Raw genomic sequence first — 6,000 nt, 5'->3', positions numbered from 1 at the left:
TCACCATGTATTCTCTACCCATATATCCATCCGTGGACACTGAGGCCGTTTCCGTATCTTGGCTGTTGCAAATAACGCTGCAGTGGGCACGAGAGTGCAGATATCTTCCCAAAGTAGCGTTTGTGTTTTCTTTGGGTCAATATCCAAGAACGGAATTGCAGGATCGGATGGCCGGTCTGGTTTTAATTTTTTGAGGAAACCTCCACGCCGTTTTCCACGGTGGCTGTGCCGGTGTGCGTTCCCCCCCAGCAGGGCACGAGGGTCCCCTTTCCTCCGTGTCCTCGCCAACACCTGCTGGCTCTTGTCTTTTTGATTCTAGCCACTCTGACAGGTGTGAAGTGGTATCTCCTGGTGGTTTTGATTTGCATTTCCCTGGTGATGGGTGGTGATGAGCCTCTTTTCGTGGGCCTGTTGCCCACCTGTTTTCTTTGGGAAAAAAAAGTTCCGATCCTCTGCCCATTTTAAAATTGGATTGTTTGTTGTTTCGATATTGACTTGTATGAATTCTTATCTTTCTTTGCTTTGGATATTAATCCTTTACTGGGTATATGGTTTATAAATAGCTTCCTCCATTCCGTAGGCTGCCTTTTCATTTTGTTAATTTTTTTTCTTCTTTTTTTTCTTTCTTTTTTTTTTTTTTACATTTATTCATTTTTGAGAGACAGAGAGAGGCAGAGCACAAGCGGGGAAGGGGCAGAGAGAGAGGGAGAGGGAGACACAGAATCCGAAGCAGGCTCCAGGCTCTGAGCTGTCAGCACAAAGCCTGACGTGGGGCTCAAACCCACGAACCGCGAGATCGTGACCTGAGCTGGAGTTGGACGCCTAACCGACTGAGCCACCCAGGCGCCCCAATTTTTTTTTTTCTATGCAGAAGACTTCAAGTTAGATGTGGTCCCATCTGTTTGTTTTTGCTTTTCTTCACCTCGCCTTTGGGGTCGGCTCCAGGAAAAAATCATTATCCAGAGCTACGTCAAGGAGTTCACCACCTGTTTTCTTCTAGGAGTTTTATGGTCTCAGGTCTTATAGTTAAGTCTTGAATACATTTGGAGTTAATTTTTGTGCACGGTGTAAGAAAGCGGTCCAGTTTCACTCTTTTGCATGTGGCCGTCCAGTTTTCCCAGCACTGTTTATTGAAGAGACTGTCCTTTACCCACTGTAAGTTCTTGCCTCCTTTTGTCGTAAATTAACTGACCTTGTATGCGTGGGTGTTTTTCTGGGTTCTCCGTTCTGCTCTATTGATACTTCTGTCGTCTCGATGCCAAGACCACAGTCCTGATTACTGTAGCTTTGTAGCATAATTTCAAATCAGGGAGTTTGATGCCTCTGGCTTTGATCTCAAGATTGCTTTGGCTGTTTGTGATCTTCCGCGGTTCCATACAAATGTTAGGGTTGTTTGTTCTATTTCCGCGAAAAATGCCGTTGGAATTTTGACAGGCATTGCATTGAATCTGTAGATTGCTTTGGGTAGTCTAGACATTTTAACAACATTAATTCTTCCAACCTGTAAGCCTGGAATATCTTTCTGTTTATTTGTGTCTTCTTCCATTTCTTTCATCAATATCTTTCAGTTTTCAGTGTACCGGCCTTTCATCTCTTTGATTATGTTTATTCCTAGGTATTTTATTCTTTTTTTTTTTTTTTAACGTTTATGTACTCTTAAGAGACAGAGAGAGACAGAGCATGAGCCTGGGAGGGGCAGAGAGAGAAGGAGACGCAGAATCTGAAGCAGAGTCCAGGCTCTGAGCTGTCAGCACCAAGCCCGACGCGGGGCTCGAACCCATGGACTGTGAGATCATGACCTGAGCCAAAGTCAGACGCTTAACCAACTGAGCCACCCAGGCACCCTGGTATGTTATTCTTTTTGATGCCATTCTAAATGGGATTGTTTTCTTAGTCCCTCTTTCTGATAGGTTGTCATTACTATATAAAAATGCAGCCAACCTTTGCATATTGACTTTGCACCCTGTAACTTTTTTGAATTTATTAGTTCTAATGGTTTTTTGTGGCGTCTTTAGGGTTTTCTGTGTATAAAATCATGTTGTCTACCAATAGTAACAGGTTTACTTCTTCCTTTCCAAGTTGAATGCCCTTTATTTCTTTTACCTGCCTAATTGCTGTGGCTAGCATTTCTAATACTTTGTTGAATAAGCGTTGTGAGAGTGGCTATCCTTGTCTCTTTCCTGATCTTAAAGGAAGATCACCACTTCCTTTTCACCACTGAGTATATTAGCTGTGGGCTCTTCAGACATGCCTTTATTATATTGCAGTATGTTCTGTTCATACCCACTTTGTTGAGAGTGTTTATCATAAATGGATGTTGAATTCTGTCAAGTGCTTTTTCTGCATCTATTGAGATGATACACGATTGTTCTCTTTCCTTTTGTTAACGTGGTGCATCGCGTTGATTGATTTGTGGATGTTGAACCATCTTTGCATCCTTGGAGTAAATCTCTGTATATATTTATTTATAAACTTGCCCTTCACCGAAATGGATTCAAAATAACTAGGGGTGCCTGGGTGGCTTACTCAGTTAAGCATCAGACTCTTGATTTCGGCTCAGGTCATGATCTCACGGTTTGTAAGTTCAAGCCCCATATCAGGCTCTGTGTTGACAGCTGTGGAGCCTGCTTGGGATCCTCTCCCTCTCCCTCTCTCTCTCTGCCCCTCCCTCGTTCCCTCTCTCTCTCTCTCTCTCAGAAAATAATAAATAAACTTAAAAAAGTAACTAACAAAGATAGCAACAAAACAATAGGATTTTTTTTTAATGAGGAAACGGTCATAAAAAAAATAGGAGAAAAGGAAAATAAAACATCACCCATGTTAAGGCACACTACTGCTTACACAGCTGGGATGTACATGTGGTCTGAGCTTCCCAGTGGCCAGAGCAAAAAGGGAAACAATCAATTTCAAGATGTTCACCATTCCAAAATTGAAAACAAATTAAGAGCTCAAGGGAAGTCTGGCTTTTCTGGATCTGAAGAACTCAAGGCTTTTCTCTTGTCTGCCTTTTATACAGGGGCCACAGCAATGTGCTCAAGCTGACAGCACTGTCCTCAGCACCAGCCCTACACACTACTGAGTGCCACATTCTCCAAAGCAGGTCTGTGACCTAAGGCTGAGGCCAGCTCGGCAAAGGCAGCCCTTTTCTAGCATCTAACCTGAGTCTGGTGGTTTACTTTCCCGACATGATGGCAGAAGGCAAAGCCCCGTGCTTGAAGCAGTTCAGAACGGTGATGGGAACAGGTAACTGTGGGACCCTGGGCCTTTCACTGAAGCTTTCTGAATTCAGTTTCCTTATCCATCACGTGGGGTAGAGCTACTACTTCCTTTACAGGGCTGATGGCAGAATGACATGAAATAATACGTACCCAAGGCTGAGCCCAATGCTGGCAAATGTAGATGCTTAATGCATATCAACTCTTGTTCTGTTCACGGAGGGTGCTTGGTAAATACTTTCGGAACCCCCGCATTTGGTACGCGTCGTGAAGGATTCAGCCTTCGGGGTGGGGCGTATGCTATGGGATCCAGACCCGCCCTGGAAAGCAGTGCAAGGAAGGTTTTGGGCTGTGGGACACCTGCAGCTAGACACGGTCAGTTATGATCCTGCTGTGTTCCTGCTGAAAACCTTCTCTGATTTCTCGTCGCAGGAGAGCAGCCTTCAAATGCTGTATCCCAGGCACGTGGGGCTCGTCCCTGACTCACCACCAACCTTTCCACTCTACACCCACCTGCATCTTATAGTAATTCCGGATGCCAGCCCATCGTCAACTCACCAGGCCTTGCTCATGCAGTGTCCTCTTCCCACGTCTGCCTCGCTCACGTAGTAAGACTTGCTCGAAGCATCGACCCCTTTATTGTTTTAAAGTGTTTAAAAGTTTATTTACTTATTTTGAGAGAGAGAGAGAGTGAGAGAGAGAGAATGAGTGGAGGAGGGACAGAGGATCTGAAGCAGGCTCTGTGCTGCCAGCCCCGATGTGGGGCTCGAACTCACGGACTGCGAGATCATGACCTGAGCAGAAGTCGGACGCTTAACCGACTGAGCCACCCAGGCGCCCCTCAGCCCCTTTAAAAAGTGTTGAATTTCCTACCCACTAGGGAACAGTGGTTTCTTCCTTGTATCCTCCCCAGGTATTCCCCTAAGTCTGCTGTCAGAATGCATATTCACTCACTCATTCATTCATTCGCTGATTCGTTCACTCACTCACTCACTCATTCACTCACTCACTCATTCACTCATTCATTCATTCATTCATTCGCTCATTTATTCACTCATTCTTTCATTCATTCATTCATTCATTCACAATTCTTTTACTCTTTCTTTCATTCACTCATTCATTCACTCACTCATTCATTCATTCATTCACTCACTCACTTATTGATGCAATCCATCATTCATTCACCCATCGAGGACTGGGGAACTACCATGTGGCAGCCATTGTTCTAGGCACTGGGGTTGTAGCAGCGAGCAAAACAGACAAAATCCCTACCCTTGGGTTTCCGTGTCTCCAGCCCTCATACCAAGTAAGTGCTCAGTCACCCGCCCTAACAGAGTTCTCCAGCTCTGTCCCCTGTCTCCCTACCCCATGCCCTGGGTCCCAGGGCATATTTGGTCCCCAAATATATGTCCCACAGGCCCCCACCTCCTTGCCCTCGTTCCTCCGGCCTCGGAAGCCCCCCCGCCAAGGTCAGCCCCATTGTCATCCCTGCTTTTCAGAGAGGCTGCTGCAGAACCTATCTTGGGTCCCACAGCCAGTATGCCCCAGAGGAAGGACTCAGATCCTCCCCGCTGCAGAGCTGGTGCGGGCAGCGGCCAGGCTCTCAGTGCTGCTGGGGCCTCTGACTCTGCAGGCCGCCCATGCTCCAACCCCTCGTGAGGGACCTAGGGTCACGTTTGCAGAAGGGAGACAACTTTGAATGATTCCATGAAGCCCCAGGGCGGGGCTCAGCCAGCAGCCTGTTAAGATTAACAGAAATTAATCTTAACAAAAAGGAAGGCGCTCAATGATCCAGCGGGCCTGGGTTCGAATCCCAGCGTCACCACCTGCTGAGTTCTGTCACTGTTCTGAGGCTCAGTTTGCTCTTCTCTAGAATGGGCTTTACTTTACAGTCTCTACCTGTTGGGTTATTATAAAGACTAAGGGAGATGCCATCGGTAAACGAACACACCAACAGAATCCAGGGATTGTCACCCATCGCGATTCTTGTTCGTGATTATTATTGTTAATAGTACTTTGCTCATCAGCATTGTTCAAAATAATAAGAGGGCTCAGCCACTAGCTTCAGGAGTTTACATTCAGCACTCTTGGCCTCACCTCCTCCAGGAAGCCCTCACTGACCACTCCCCGCCCATGCCCCTAGAACCTCTACATCCTTCCTTTGTACTCTTTTCCCACTGACCCTTACAAATACATTTCGTGGCCTCTTTAAGTCCTCCACCGGACTCAGACTTACTCTTGGCTCTCACTTGTTCTCCAGGCCCTGCGATTAGTGACTGGCATCTTGTAACGATCAGTATTTATTTGTTGCATGACCAAACGGAGAAAGGACAGTCTCAGATGTCCTTGTTCCTCCTTCTGGGGCCCAGAGGAGGACATTCCTGGGGTCCTCCTAGAGGAGACAGAGGTCAGGAATACCTCTGCAGGGCACCGATGTGGCTGAGGGTGCCCACGTGGGTGTCGGTCCATAAGAGGAATTGACTCCTGGCCTCAGAAGCTGTGCCACTCGCCCATGTGTCTTCATGCTGCTAAGGAGCTTCTGGGAGTGGGTGAGGCCGGCCCGGCACAGCCTCCCCTACAGATCACAGCATCTGGCACAGTGAGCTTATGTCCTGGGCCCTCTTTACTTGCTCCTTCGGGCATTACTCCTTGCTGTGCAGCCCGGGGCAGGTCGTTTCACCTCTCTGTGCCTCAGCTGTGTCTTCTGTAAAATGGGCTCACAGAAAGCGTTTCCCCCTCAGCACGACTGTCAGGATTAGATGGGAACATCCGAGTTGCCCAGCTT

The 6,000-nt window shown here is 47.0% G+C and overlaps 1 long non-coding RNA gene across 2 annotated transcripts in view; it reads left to right on the top strand.

Moving 5' to 3' along the window:
• LOC115504436 overlaps positions 1–6,000 on the top strand; it is a 44,111-nt gene that overhangs the window by 27,020 nt on the left and 11,091 nt on the right. The window contains exons 3-5 of one of the 2 annotated variants that reach the window (XR_004343050.1): positions 3,017–3,243; positions 3,648–3,823; positions 5,476–5,764. This is a non-coding gene — a long non-coding RNA (uncharacterized LOC115504436). Of the gene's footprint in view, positions 1–1,810; positions 1,848–3,016; positions 3,244–3,647; positions 3,824–5,475; positions 5,765–6,000 lie in introns of those variants that run through there. The other variant, XR_004343051.1, reaches the window with a different exon arrangement.

The sequence above is a fragment of the Lynx canadensis genome, chromosome E3 (genome assembly GCF_007474595.2).
Source record: "Lynx canadensis isolate LIC74 chromosome E3, mLynCan4.pri.v2, whole genome shotgun sequence".
In the NCBI taxonomy this organism is placed as follows: Eukaryota; Metazoa; Chordata; class Mammalia; order Carnivora; family Felidae; genus Lynx; species Lynx canadensis.
The sequence above is the reverse complement of the archived record's forward strand: the minus strand, read 5'-3'. Positions and strand labels throughout refer to the sequence as shown.